Raw genomic sequence first — 15,489 nt, 5'->3', positions numbered from 1 at the left:
CCAGGAGATTGACAACATAAGTTTCCATTTAGAGAGCAAGTGAGTGAGAATATGAACATGACACTCAGAGGCAGACGCAGTAAGTAGCCTTGGTCAGCATTGAACTTAGATACTCTTAAGTCCAGTGAGATCTCCTGATATTTCCCATTGGTTATTTTGTTGGCCAAGAGTGGTCAAATCCTGTTGGCTGCTCTAGTCCAGCCATCAGGATAGATTTTCGGCAGCAATGGCTGATGGGATACTAGTGGGAGGACTGACGGGGACAAAGGGTGAACTCAACACTGATCCTAAATCCACGCCACGGTCCATTATTATCATGTCATGTGGGGCGCACCCCCTAGATAAATAACGGTAGAGTTGATGATTACCCCACTGTTGACTGTTGTGTTGTTCGAACACAACCAAACCTTAGTAAGATAGAAAGACTAATAACAGAGTAATAAAAATATATTTTAAGCTAAACGTTTTGTCTTCTAGGGGTGTGCATGGACCCCCTGATCCTCTTTGCGCCCGATCCGCAAATTGTGGATCGGGCCTGCTCCGCCCCACCTCGCTCCGCCTAGGGGCCACTCCACTGTGGAGCTCCGGCTCCGAATCGGAGCTCCGCAGTGGCGGGGAGTGGCGACAGGTAAGGCCCCCCTCCCTCCTCCCCCTTACCTGTGTCCGTCGCGGCCCATCCCAGCTTCACTAGAGCCCACGGCTCAACCAGGAACTGTAGGCTGGTTGTGGCCTACACTTCCTGGTTGAGCCGCGGGCTCTAGTGAAGCTGGGATGGGCCACGACGGATGCAGGTAAGACCCCCCTCCTCCTTACCTGGCTCTGCCACCATCGCCGCACGGGTAGCAGCGGTGGCAGGGCCAGGTAAACCCCCCTCCTCTCCCTTACCTCCATCCGTCCGTGGACCCGTGGCTGCTTCAACGGAGCCCGAGGCCTCAACTAGGAAGACCAGGCCACAGTTGCGGCCTAGTCTTCCTGTTTGAGTCCTCGGGCTCCATTGAAGCATCCACGGGACCGCGGACGGATGCAGGTAAGACCCCCCTCCCCCTTGCCCCCTTACCTGGCTCTGCCGCCGCCGCTGCATGGGTGGCAGCGACAGCGGCAGGGCCAAGTAACCCCCCTTACCTTTTTTGCGGAGCTCCGGATCGAGGCAAAGGATCCGCCTTCACCTCGATCCGCTCCGCAGCGCTCCGTGGCTTCCCCGATCCTCTTCGCCTCCGCCTTAAGCGGAGGCGAAGCCCCCCGATCCGCTCCTGCTTCTCCGGTCCGCGGAGAAGCGGAGCACATCCCTATTGTCTTCCACCTTCGTTAGCGCTTATTCATATGAATGTCTACCTGGCCCCGCTTAGCCAGACAGGCTTTCAAGAAGGATCCCTTCGTAGCCCAAGCCGGGGCTTGAACCTGGGCCCTTCTGCACGCAAAGCAATGGCTCTTTCCCTGATCTACATCCCCTTCCGCACCACACCATGGGTGCGTTTTATAAGGCAGGAAGCCCTGCCTCTCGGCTAAATTGCAAGAGAATCCCCTGATTGCTTTATTACTGTTTTCATTCTGCTGCTAATTCTGGCCATTTTCCGCAATCCTCCATCTTTTCACTAGTAGCCCGCTTGCCATTCAGAGCTTCTGTATAGAACATGATTATATGCAAAAGGGACTTTTGTTCTGTTAGAATTAAGGTACCGGTGCTCCAATTTCCCTACAACGTTTCCCCCCACCCCTTCTTATAACTTTGGAAGAAGTTTGGCGATTTATTTATTTGCTTTGATGGAAGCGCTCGTGCGTCCTAAATTCAATCACAATCCTTGTTAGAAGTGGCAAAACACGGAAGGGATTTCTTTCTTTTCTTTTCACTTTTTTAAAGAGTCTCAAGCAGATGGCCTCTCAATGGCATTTAATTAAAGAATGACAGCTTTGGTTGAAATCATTTCCTTGAAAAGCGACGGTGCTCGCGTGCTGGAGAAAGCAGGTAAGCCGCCTCTGCAAATTTGATGCAGAGCTCAGAATCTGCGGCGCGTAGAGGGGGTGAGGAGAGAGCGGGCTGAACCCCCCTTTTACAACCAGGCATTGGCGTTATGGAAGGGCCAGGGATGCAGCGTGAAGTTTACAAATTACCCAGAGTGGTCAATCTGCAACCCTCAGATGAATTTCGTGCAAACCTTGGCTTAGTTTTCAAAGCCTCCCATAAGTGACCCATTTAGACATCCGGCAAGTGTGATCGCTCCTTCCTCTGACAACCTGCTGTGTAGGGAGGAAGAGGAGGTGAGAAATGGGGGGTGGCAGACAGAGAGGCCTAATCTATACCTGCAGGCCTTCCGGGATTCAAGGGGGGGGATCTCGACCTTCCAGCTTCCTGGATCGCCCCCCAGGGTGCACACGCCAGCGCAACTTCCCTGAAGTCAAGAGGGACGTTCCTGGGTGCGGCGCTTTTTTTAAAGAAGGGAGAGTTTTGCGCAATTGCGTGGATGCGATCGTGGTTTAAAAAAAACCCAAACTTAAAAACTGATGCCCCCAACATGCTGAGAGCCATCCTGGGGATGGTGAAAACGCTGGGCACGGAACCCCGCCGCACAGCTCCGTGCCCATTTGAAGAGCCCCGCTACTCGTGGGGAGGAGGGTGGACCTGGGAGTCCACACCGCACCACCCGTGGTCCTTGGGGTTGTCCTGGGACCACAGGAAAAATCGGGTGAAGTGGAGTTCAAATTATCCCAGGACAAGTGAGAGGTCATCCCTGGTTGACCCCAGGATCAACCAGCATTAACAGTTTTTAATGCTTTATGTATGTATGTTCTGCGTTTTAGAATTTTAAATGTTGTCTACTGGTTTCTATCTCAATTTTAGAATTTCTGTAAACCGCCCAGAGAGCTCTAGCTACGGGGGCGGTATATAGATGTAATAAATGAATATATAAAATAAATCACCTGTGCGTCATTTGGATGCACAGGGCCGACCTCAAGCTGACCCCTGGATAAATAGCTGTTGTAGAGATGGCCAGAGAGAAAGGTGTCCCACACTTGACTTACAAGATAACTATCTAGGAACTTAAACTGGAGCATATGCATCTTTGTTTTGGTTTTTGAAAATATCCTTATTCGTTTTTTGTTACCTTCCAGTATCGGAGACAGGGGAACATGGGCAGGAGGGTGCTGTTGTACCCGTGTCCTGTTTGTGAGTTCCTGGTCGACAGCTGGTTGGCCATTGTGTGAACAGAGTGCTGGACTAGATGGACCCTTGGTCTGATCCAGCATGGGTCTTCTCATAGCCTCAGGTTATGTGCTTATGTACACTCACAAATGTTAGATCTCCTTAGAAAAATTGTCATTGTAGATAACAGGAATTAGCTTGCACATTAGGATATAAAAACCCGTGAAAAGGAGAATATAAATAATAGCCATCCCTTTCTTTCAGCGAGAATTATGCACCCCTCTTTCCGTAACGAGCTGTGGGTATTTGGGGGTTTGGCCCGTTCTTGATGCTTGGTTGAATAGTTTATGAAGTCACACCTTGAGGGCTACCCAGGGGCTGCGTTGTTGCTGTTTGCTGCCAATCGCTGACACCTGAATTTAGGGTCCAGTTCTCACTGATGGGATAAATTGTTGCCTTGATTGTACATCATATGAGGTTGTCAGGGTTCAGCCTGGAACCTGGGTTGTCCTGTGAGGAGCAGCAAAGTAGCAGGACTCCTCGGTAGACTCCGAGCCTGCCAAAAACCCTGAGGATCCTTCTGACAGAGAGATTCCAGCTGTCCGGACACTACAGGTCTCAACACTGGTTGCTGGGCTTCCTGGCTGGGTCTCAGGCACACACATGCCACCGCTGTCACCTTCAAGGCCACGGTGGAAGAGGAGACAGCGGGACGGACAGGACCTTCAGGGTCTTACATTTAGGAACGTGCGAGTATGTCTCGGAGGAGGCTAGGTCAGAACTATTGTGGCCACATCACCAAAAAAGAACAAAAGAACAGAGACTTATTTATTTATTTATTGCGTTTCTATACCGCCCAATAGCCAGAGCTCTTGCATATGGACTATCTCAAGCACTTTACCCTGATAAGCTGGTTCAGAACCAGCTTATCTGAGACACTGCCTTTTCCGGTATAGGCTGCCCTTCTCTCTACATTCTGTTGATATATTTTTTTTGCCCTGGTGTGTAAGAACATAAGAAGAGCCCTGCTGGATCAGACCAAGGGTCCATCTGCTCCAGCACTCTGGTCACACAGGGGGCAACCAGCCATCATCCAGGGATGAACAAGCAGGACGTGGTGCAACAGCACCCTCCCACCCATGTTCCCCAGCAACTGGTGCACACAGGCTTATTGCCTCGAAGACTGGAGATAGCACACAACCATCAGGGCTAGTAGCCATGGATAGCCTTCGCCTCCAGGAATTGATCCAACCCCCTTTTGAAGCCATCCAGATTGGTGGCCATCACTACATCTTGTGGTAGTGAGTTCCATAATTAAACTCTGCGCTGTGTGAAGAAGTCCTTCCTTTTATTTGTCCTGGATCTCCCACCCATCAGTTTCATGGGATGACCCCATTGGGTTCTAGTATTTTGAGAGAGGGAGAAAAATGTCTCCCCGTCCACATTCTCCACACCAGGCATAATTTTGTCCACCTCTATCATGTCTCCCCTTAGTCTCCTCTTCTCCAAGCTAAACAATCCCAGTTGATGTAACCTTCCCTCATAGGGGAGATGCTGCAGCCCCTTCATCATTTGAGTTGCCCTTTTCTGTACTTTTCCCAGCTCTATAATATCCTTTTTGGAGTGTGGTGACCAGAACTGTTCACCATATTCTAAGTGTGGTCGCACCATCGATTTGTAGGGCCTTCTCTATTGTGGCCCCCACCATGTGGAATAATGTCCCCATTAACATCAGGGAGGCTCTTCGTGTGAACTGTTTCCATGTACGCGTCTGTTTACCCAAGAATTTCTTGATCCCAAGAATTACCAGCTATCCTTAGTTATTTTAATGAGGTTTTATTGGTTTATCACATGGATCAATTTTATATTTTATGTTTTGATCTTGTAAATCTCTTTGTGTTTTTTGTGGGGGGTTTTAAAAGAAAAGCAGTACAGACATTTTCTGAAATAAATGAAATGTTAATCTATAGGTATAGGTGCAAATTTAGAAATAATTACTATGATTTAAATAGAAATACAATCCAGTGGGAAGGCTGTGACTGGATGAATTATGAGTTACCATGGCTTAGTGTGTTGGCAGTGAGAAGGTAGACTTACTGAGTGTCTTGACCAAGGGCCCTCAAAAATCTGAAGCTAGCACTGTCTAACATGCCTCCATTCTTTCAAAGACGTGTCTTGGTTTGCTATCCACGCTAGAGTGTGGACGGAGATAGATTTCAGGATTCAAACAAGAAATGTCTGTTCTCTGATCTTTTATTGATTTCAAAGGTTTATAGGTCACCTTTGGGGGAAGAGTCATCATAAACAAAGCCCTATGAAGAGAGACTGAAAGAACTGGGCATGTTTAGCCTGGAGAAGAGAAGATTGAAGGGAGACATGATAACGCTCTTCAAAGACTTGAAAGGTTGTCACACAGAGGAGGGCCAGGATGTCTTCTCGATCCTCCCAGAGTGCAGGACACGGAATAATGGGCTCAAGTGACAGGAAGCGAGATTCCATGTCGACATCAGGGAAAATGTTCTCACTGTTAGAGCAGTACGACAATGGAACCAGTGACCTAGGGAGGTGGTGGGCTCTCCCACATTAGAGGCATCAGGAAAAACTTCCACTCTGTTAGAGCAGTATGACAATGGAACAAGTTCCCTAGAGAGGTTGTGGGCTCTCCCACACTAGAGGCCTTCAAGAGGCAGCTGGACAACCATCTGTCAGGGATGCTTTAGGGTGGATTCTTGCATTGAGCAGGGGGTTGGACTCGATGGCCTTATAGGCCCCTTCCAACTCTACTATTTTATAATTCTATGATTCTATGTATGATACGTTGCCAAAAATCAACAAAACCACACTCGTAACAAAAACATTACGCATTAAACCATAGAGTCACCACATCCCAAATTTCAGCTTTCTGTCAATCATATTTCAGGTTTGGGGGAAATGCCCCAAACAACTTTGAAACCTCCATGTGTGAGTGAGTTTCTCCATAAATATCAAAAATAGCTTATTTTTACTCTGTGTTTCAGGATATATACACTTGCCAGATGGCTTACCTGTATAATAAAATAAATACAAAATTTCAAATTATTAACATAGCATTAAGCTACGAGCATAAAGCATGTGCGTTAAAATAATGTTAAAAATAATGTTAAAAATAACAACTGCAGATAAACATTTTCTAAGACATACAATTATCCAAATGCAAACCAGAGTAAGGAAATCTTTTATGGCGCAATCCTAAGCCTGTTTAGAAAAAAAGTCCAAAACTCCCAGCATTCCCTGGCCAGCCACAAAGAACTAAGTATTTTCCGGGCTCAATCAGTCTTACTTCTAATTAAGTGTATATGTTAAATTTACTAGGCAATGTCTAACAATGCTTATTGGATATACTAGTAGGTCTTAATTTTTGTTAGGACCCAGCAGAGTGAGCTGAAATCCCACGAATGAAAACAAATTGTACTAGCCATTTTTTATTATTTTATTTATTTTATAAATGCCAGGTCTCTCTCCCCCACCGCCCCGGCCCCCAAATCAAAACAGGAATGGTGATTTCACAGAAAAATAGGGAAAGTAGGAGCATTTTCTCTGGGTTCTATTTCCTTCGTCTCAGATTTGACGGAGAAAAGAAATATAGTAAAAAAATAATTCGGAATATAGTAAAATATCATTATTGTATTTTAAATATTGTCCCCCACCATCTTGGAAGTAATTCATTTTCTCTCTTTATTGTTATTTACTTTGCGACCTTGAGCCTCAGTCATATAACATAGAATCATAGAATAGCAGAGTTGGAAGGGGCCTATAAGGCCATCAAGTCCAACCCCCTGCTCAATGCAGGAATCCACCCTAAAGCATCCCTGACAGAGGGCTGTCCAGCTGCCTCTTGAAGGCCTCTAGTGTGGGAGAGCCCACCACCTCCCTAGGTCACTGGTTCTATTGTCGTACTGCTCTTACAGTCAGGAAGTTTTTCCTGATGCCTCTAATGTGGGAGAGCCCACCACCTCCCTAGGTAACTGGTTCCATTGTCGTACTGCTCTAACCGTTGGGAAGTTTTTCCTCATGTCCAGCCGGAATCTGGCTTCCTGTAACTTGAGCCCATTATTCCATATCCTGCACTCTGGGATGATCGAGACGAGATCCTGGCCCTCCCCTGTGTGACAACTTTCAAGTATTTGAAGAGACCATCCCTTTTAACTTGTTACAGTTTTTAATCTTTTTAACATGCCTTTAATTTTACTGTAGGTTTAATTCTATTTTAACTTTTTAAGTGTACATGTTTTAATCTTGTAAACCGCCTTGAGTCCCAGTACTAGGAAAAAAGGCGGGATATAAATAAATAGATATATTAAGTGTGGTGTAGTGGCTAAAGTGTCGGACTAGGAGTCAGGAGATCCGGGTTCGAGTCCCCACACGGCCATGGAAACCCACTGGGTGACTTTGGGTTAGTCACAGACTCTCAGCCCGACCCACCTCACAGGGTTGTTGTTGCGAGGATAAAGTGGAAAGGAGGATTATGTAACGCTGACTTGGGTGCCTTGCAGGAAAAAAGGCAGGATATAAAAGCAATAATGAATAAAAATAAAATAATAATAACAACTGTGGTGCAGACAACCATGCTGTCATATTGGTGTTGTTTTAAAAAAATATGAATAAGCAGCGCCTGGGGTTGAAATGCCTCTAGTTAAACATTGTTTTAACTGTTTTAATTGTTTTTACTGCTTTTAAATTACATATTGTTTTAACTTAATTTGTTTTTAGGTGTGTATATTTATTGTTTTATACTGTGTGCTTTTTATCCGAGATCTTCATGATACAGAGCGGGATATAAATGTTTTAAATAAAACAAATAAATAAAATAGCCCTCATTCCTGGGGATGAGGGGCTTTGGAGTTCAGCCTTGCAACATATATATATATATATATATATATATATATATATATATATATATATATTGGGGGGAGTCCTTCTTGAATCTTGATCCTTTTTCTGTGACTCATTGCCACTGCATCGCATGGCTTTTCCTCTCCTTGAAACCCCGTTCCGTGGAGGCGCAGGAGCCTCTCCCTCCTTGCCAAACCTCTGCAGCAGCAAGATCCCCTCTCATTGTGCACCGAAGAGAGGGCGGGATTTATTTTTGTGCCTGTGTTTTTTTGGGTTTTTTCGCGCACACAAAAAGGGATCCGATTTCTTGGATGGGTTTTCTTTTATTATTATTATTATTCTTCCCCCACTTTTTTTGCAAAGCTCCAAAGCATGCACGCGTCTCTTTAATGCAGCCTTATCTCTCATTGTGATTATTTTGCAATGCTTTTTTCTTCTTGTGCACACAAAAGGGGATCCGATTTCTTGGATGGGTTTTTTATTATTATTATTTTTATTCCCCCACTTTTTTTGCAAAGCTCCAAAGCATGCAAACGTATCTTTAATGCAGCCTTATCTCTCCTTGTGATTATTTTGCAATGCTTTCTTCTTCTTGTGCACACAAAAGGGGATCCGATTTCTTGGATGTTTTTTTTTATTATTATTATTATTATTATTATTATTATTATTATTCCCCCACTTTTTTTGCAAAGCTCCAAAGCATGCAAACGTCTCTTTAATGCAGCCTTATCTCTCCTTGTGATTATTTTGCAATGCTTTTTTCTTCTTCTTGTGCACACAAAAGGGGATCCGATTTCTTGGATGGGTTTTTTTTTATTATTATTATTATTCCCCCACCTTTTTTTTGCAAAGCTCCAAAGCATGCAAACGTCTCTTTAATGCAGCCTTATCTCTCCTTGTGATTATTTTGCAATGCTTTCTTCTTCTTGTGCACACAAAAGGGGATCCGATTTCTTGGATGTTTTTTTTATTATTATTATTATTATTATTCCCCCACTTTTTTTGCAAAGCTCCAAAGCATGCAAACGTCTCTTTAATGCAGCCTTATCTCTCCTTCTGATTATTTTGCAATGCTTTTTTCTTCTTCTTGTGCACACAAAAGGGGATCCGATTTCTTGGATGTTTTATTATTATTATTATTATTATTCCCCCACTTTTTTTGCAAAGCTCCAAAGCATGCGCGCGTCTCTTTAATGCAGCCTTATCTCTCGTTGTGATTTTTTTGCAATGCTTTTTTCTTCTTCTTGTGCACACAAAAGGGGATCCGATTTCTTGGATGTTTTTTTTTTTTATTATTATTATTATTATTCCCCCACTTTTTTTGCAAAGCTCCAAAGCATGCAAACGTCTCTTTAATGCAGCCTTATCTGTCCTTGTGATTATTTTGCAATGCTTTCTTCTTCTTGTGCACACAAAAGGGGATCCGATTTCTTGGATGTTTTTTTTTTATTATTATTATTATTCCCCCACTTTTTTTGCAAAGCTCCAAAGCATGCAAACGTATCTTTAATGCAGCCTTATCTGTCATTGTGATTATTCTGCAATGCTTCCCCCCCCCCCCCCCAAGTGCAAGGAGCTGCCTGGGCCTATTGCAAGGCTGGGCCTCCCTCCCTCTCCCCTTTGCACAGCCATGTTTTCCCTCCCTCCCCTCGCTGACTCTTCTTCTCCTCCTCCTCCTCCTCCTCCCGGCCTAAAGAAAAGAGTCCAGCGTAGCCCTTGCCAAGCTCATCCCCGCGCGCGGTGCTTCCTGGGGCTGGTAGTCTCGCCGCTCCTCCGCGGCCGCTTGGCGGCGCCTCGGCAGGACTACAACCCCCGAAGGAGCCGCGCGGCCGCCGAGCATGCGCAGAAAGGATTTCGGGGGGGAAAGAGAGAAAGAGGAGGAAGAAAAAAAAAAAAAAAAGGTCTCCGCTCTTCTCAGCCTGCCCCCCCCCCCCTTTTTCCTCGGTTCTGGGTTCAGGGTGAGCCGTTGAGCGAAGGGCCCGCGCGCCGCCCCGAGACTTGAGGGGCGAGGAGCCGGGGGGCGACAAGGCCGCACGGAGAGCCACGGGGAAGCGCGGCGCCGAGGCCGACGAGTGAGTGGGGGGTCGCCGTGGGGGTGGGGTGAGGTGGGGTGAGGTGGGGGGCGGCTTTTCTCCTCACGCTTCGACACCCCCCCCCTCACACATATGAGGTGGGGGGGGCACACACAGTTTTCTCGGGGTGGGGGGTGGGGGGGGCAAGGCCTCGTCCTGACCTAGTTGCGAACTTAATTTTTTTTTTTAAATAATAATAATTCTCCTCACACTTTTCTCCCCCCCCCCTATTTTGGATTGGGCCTTCTGTTTTTTTTTTCTGTTGGGGGGGCGGTGGTGGTGGGGGGGGAAGGGTTGAGTCTCAGATAATTAACTTGATTTTCTCCTCACGTTTCTCCCATCCCCCATTGGGGGCAGGAAGTCTTAGGCTGTTTTTCAGGGGGGGGGAGGAGGAGGAGGAGGAGGAGGAGGAGGGTCTTTTAAAATTATTATTATTATTATTATTATTATTATTATTATTAACTTCATTTTCTCCCCACCCCCCATTTTCTATTCGTGGAGCAGGACTTCCTTAGGTTATTTTTCAGAGGGGAGGGGGGTTGATCCTCTTTAGGAAAATATTGCAAAGATTATTATTATTATTATTATTATTATTTATTATTATTAACTTCATTTTCTCCTCAGATCCCCCCCCCATCTTCTGTTCCTGGAATGAGTTCCTTAGGTTATTTTTCAGAGGGGAGGGGGGGTTTGAGCTCTTTAGGAAAATATTACAAAGAATATTATTATTATTATTATTATTATTATTATTATTATTATTATTATCTTCATTTTCTCCTCAGATCCCCCCCCCCATCTTCTGTTCCTGGACATGAGTTCTTTAGGTTATTTTTCAGAGGGGAGGGGGGGGTTTGAGCTCTTTAGGAAAATATTACAAAGAATATTATTATTGTTGTTGTTGTTGTTGTTGTTATTATTATCTTCATTTTTCTCCCCCCATCTTCTATTCGTGGGACAGGACTTCCTTAGGTTATTTTTCAGAGGGGGGTGGTGTTGAGCCTCTTTAGGAAAATATTACAAAGAATATTATTATTATTATTGTTGTTGTTGTTATTATTATCTTCATTTTTCTCCCCCCATCTTCTATTTGTGGGACAGGACTTCCTTTAGAGGGGGGGGGTTGAGCCTCTTTAGGAAAATATTACAAAGAATATTATTATTAACTTCATTTTTCTCCCCCCACATTTTCTATTCATGGGACAGGACTTCCTTAGGTTATTTTTTAGAGGGGGGGGGTTGAGCCTCTTTAGGAAAATATTACAAAGAATATTATTATTAACTTCATTTTTCTCCCCCCACATCTTCTATTCGTGGGACAGGAGCCTCTTTAGGAAAATATTACAAAGATTATTATTATTATTATTATTATTATTATTAACTTCATTTTTCTCCCCCCATCTTCTATTCGTGGGACAGGAGCCTCTTTAGGAAAATATTACAAAGATTATTATTATTATTATTATTAACTTCATTTTTCTCCCCCCATCTTCTATTCGTGGGACAGGACTTCCTTAGGTTATTTTTTAGAGGGGGGTTGAGCCTCTTTAGGAAAATATTACAAAGAATATTATTATTAACTTCATTTTTCTCCCCCCACATCTTCTATTCGTGGGACAGGAGCCTCTTTAGGAAAATATTACAAAGAATATTATTATTATTATTATTATTATTATTATTATTATTATTATTAACTTCATTTTTCTCCCCCCATCTTCTATTCGTGGGACAGGACTTCCTTAGCTTATTTTTCAGATGGGAGAGGGGTGTTGAGCCTCTTTAGGAAAATATTACAAACAATATTATTATTATTAACTTCATTTTCTCCCCCCACATCTTCTATTCGTGGGACAGGACTTCGTTAGGTTATTTTTCAGAGGGGGGGGGGCGTTGAGCCTCTTTGGGAAAATATTACAAAGATGATTATTATTACTAACAATATCATCATTTAAATTTTCTTTTCACATTTCTCCACATCCCCATTTTCCTGACAGGGAGGAGGACCAGCCTTGGCTTATATTTTCCAGACAGGGGAGGGAATTGAGCCATAATTATGGTGGTGGCTATTGGCAAATTAATAACTGGGGGGAAATAAGGAGCCATTAACCTATTTTCCCCAGGGGAAATAAGCTATTATTAATAACTTATTTTAAATAATAAGCTATTACTATTACTCATCTTCGATAGTCCCTATGGGAGCCTTTTGGGGTGTGTGTGATAAAAGTGATCTAAATAAATAATATACTTCATAACTTCTCGCACTTCCTCAGTCTTATTTTCCTGGAGTGTAGTGGCGAATTGAGCCTCTTGTTTATTATTCTTATTCTTGTTATTATTAATGGCTTAATATTATAGCCTTCCTGGAAAATAGGCTAAAGAAGTTGGAGGAGCAATTATTAATAAGTTTCTAATGGCAGTAATAAGGCTTCCCATCTGGAAAGTTGTTAAGGAATGGTTCCCCCCTCTCAATGGATAATTTCACAATAACGTACCTGTTCTAAGGTCAGGGAAGCTCGGAGGATGGCAACCAGGGAGAGGGCCTTTTCAGTGGTGGCCCCCCAATTTTGGAATGGTCTCCCCAACGAGGCTCGCCTGGTGTCAACATTGTTGTCTTTTCTGCGCCAGGTCAAGACCTTTCTCTTCTCCCAGGCATTTAACAGCATTTAACAACGTATGCAGAGTTTGTTTGTTTTTAACAGACCCCAGAATAGCTGTTTTTATAAGGACACTGTTGTTTTTATGCTTTTTATGTTTTTGAACTTTGTATATTTGTTTTTAATGTTTACTGTTTTTAACTTTTGTTAACCGCCCAGAGGGCTTCGGCTACGGGGTGGTGTATAAATACAAGAAATAATAATAGTAATAATTCATGGGGACTGATTTCCTTTGGGCACAATCCTATGCACATTTAGACAAAAAAGTCCTACAACTCCCAGCATGTAGGACTTTTTTTTTCTGCCTAAGAGATTTCCTCTAGAAAAGTCTGCTTAGCCTCTTTTCTTCAAGGGTGGGGTGTCGAGCCATTCTTCTTGTTGTTGTTATTAAGGCTTTCCATGGGGAAAGTTGTTGTTATTATTATTATTATTATTATTATTATTATTATTATTTATATAGCACCATCAATGTATATGGTGCTGTACAGAGTAAAACAGTTGGCTAACAAAGGCCTCCCACTCCTTTGGGGGTGATTTGAAGGAAAAGAAATGGAATAGTAATAATTTATCTTCGCACTGCTCTCCCCCAATTCCTTTGCGATTTGTGCTGGGGAGGCCAACGTTGGACAGAGGGGACCCTTAATAATATGAGTGATATAAGCGCACCGCTACAGAGGCTCAGCCCGTCTTTGAAAATTGGCCTAAAGATATCTGTCCCCCCCCCCCATGTGGAATGCAGGACAATGGGAGGAGAAATGTGATAAAGTGTCCCACATGCGCCCCTCCATTCCCCAAGGCTGCAGATTGGCCAATTTTGGGAGGCACTTGGCTGAATTTTTATTATCATCACCAGCATTGGTTAAGGAAATCCTTCTGCCCAGAGGGCGAGTGGGTGGGGAAAAGAATGAGAAGGAAAACTAATAATATTTTTTCCTGGGGAGGGCAGGGGGAGACTCAATAATTTAACCCCTACCACACCCCTTTCCCCATTTTGTAGAAGGTCGAGGGCAGCACTAGGAGGGAAAATCTCGTTTATTTTCTCTTCAAACTCTCCAACCTTCCATATGTGGGGAAGGGCTTCCTTAGCCCACTTTATGGGGAGGGAGTTGTTGAACATCTCTGTATTATGTGCCTTCTTTACATATGTGCCTACTCCATTCCCAAGACAGGAAGAAGGGAGGAACTTCCTGGAGGAATTGTGTGTTTGAATGTACGGTGTATTTTGTATTATTGTTTGTTGAGTTTATTTCTCCTCCTGGCCCTTTCATACCACCATTCCCAAAGGAACAGGATAGACTTCCTTAGTGAATTTGTGCCTGTATTTGTTTTCTGTTTTTAAGGTAATATCTCTATTCCAACCACTGTTGCTTCATGGTGGTACCTCTAGGTTATTTATTTTCTTACTTGTCTCTGTTCTCCACCTGTCCCAAAACACAGTAGCCAAAGGAAATTTCTTTTCCATTTCTCTTCCACCCTCTGAGGGAGGCCTCTCTCCTTTTCCGTAATTTACCCTTTAAATTAGCCCTTTAAACCTTTTAAATTAAGATCTGTTCCTGAAAGGAAGGATTCTTTCCTCACGCGTCAGTGCCCATAGTTTTAATTTTGTTTTAATTGCAATAGTTCATTTTTAATTCTTTGCAGCACCTAGCGGTCTTCGGTGCTTCATAAATATCAAGAATGTTATGAGCTTCCTTGGGGACTCGACTCAAAAAATAAATGTAATATTAAGATTACAGCCAGACCCTGTGTATGATTACTCAGAAATAAGTCCCATTCTGTGGTTTTAACTCCCAAGTATGTAATAGGATTGTAGTCTAAATCTGTGATCCTTTCTTGCCCCATCTCTATTTTTTTCTAATGGGGATGTAAGTGCGTTTCCATTCCTCTTCCCCCTATATGACATATTAATGGAACCTTTTATCCCCCCCTCTTGCGTGCATGTTTGGTGGGAAATCCTATGTGCAGAGGATGGGTTTTTCCACACAGCATTCTCCCACCCCAAGGTTTCCTAATGGATCTAGGAATATATTCTTATTTAGGATGAACCTCCGGATACGTCCCCCGTACTCGAAAGCATAATAATTGCTTTATTATTATTATTATTATTATTATTATTATTATTATTTATTGCATTTTTATACCGCCCAATAGCCGAAGCTCCCTGGGCGGTTCACAAAAACTAAAACAATTCAAAGTGTAAAACAGTATAAAAACATGAGATAAAATACACATTAAAATGAATTAAAACATACCATACATGATTAAAACATCCTGAAAACATTCTAAAATTTCACTGGATAGGCCTGCCGGAATAGATCAGTCTTTATTGCTTTTTTAAATTCTAAAAGACTGTCAAGTTGACGAGTCTCCTCCGGCAGGCCGTTCCACAGTCTGGGAGCAGCAGAAGAGAAGGTCCTCTGGGTAACAGTTGTTAATCTAGTTTTTGTTAGCTGACGTGGATTCTTCCCAGAGGACCTGAGTGTGCGGGGCGGATTGTACGGGAGAAGGCGATCCCGCAGGTAGCCTGGATGACGTGTGTTTGAAATTCCAATTCACCCAATGGGAGGAGGCTGTCTAACATTTCACCTTTCATCTTCTGGTAACTTCTAATTGCTGCTCCACCATTTCACTTTCAGATGTTGTATTCCTGCTTTTCCATTGTGCATGATTGCTCATTCAGAGGTAACTTCTCTTCCGCCCCCCCCCCCCATCGTTTTTGATTTTACAAACCACAATTCCTCATTGTCTGGTGAAG

At 43.6% G+C, this 15,489-nt stretch overlaps 1 protein-coding gene across 1 annotated transcript in view; it reads left to right on the top strand.

The window, feature by feature from the left end:
• The first annotated feature begins 9,929 nt into the window (after window positions 1-9,929).
• Window positions 9,930-15,489, top strand: part of GTF2I (general transcription factor IIi) — a 65,384-nt gene continuing 59,824 nt past the window's right edge. Inside the window, exon 1 of the mRNA XM_063146710.1 lies at window positions 9,930-10,083. The gene's annotated coding sequence lies outside the window, so the exon portion shown is untranslated. The remainder of the gene's footprint in view (window positions 10,084-15,489) is intronic.

Source organism: Elgaria multicarinata, chromosome 22, assembly GCF_023053635.1.
Source record: "Elgaria multicarinata webbii isolate HBS135686 ecotype San Diego chromosome 22, rElgMul1.1.pri, whole genome shotgun sequence".
NCBI lineage: Eukaryota > Metazoa > Chordata > Lepidosauria > Squamata > Anguidae > Elgaria > Elgaria multicarinata.
The sequence above is the reverse complement of the archived record's forward strand: the minus strand, read 5'-3'. Positions and strand labels throughout refer to the sequence as shown.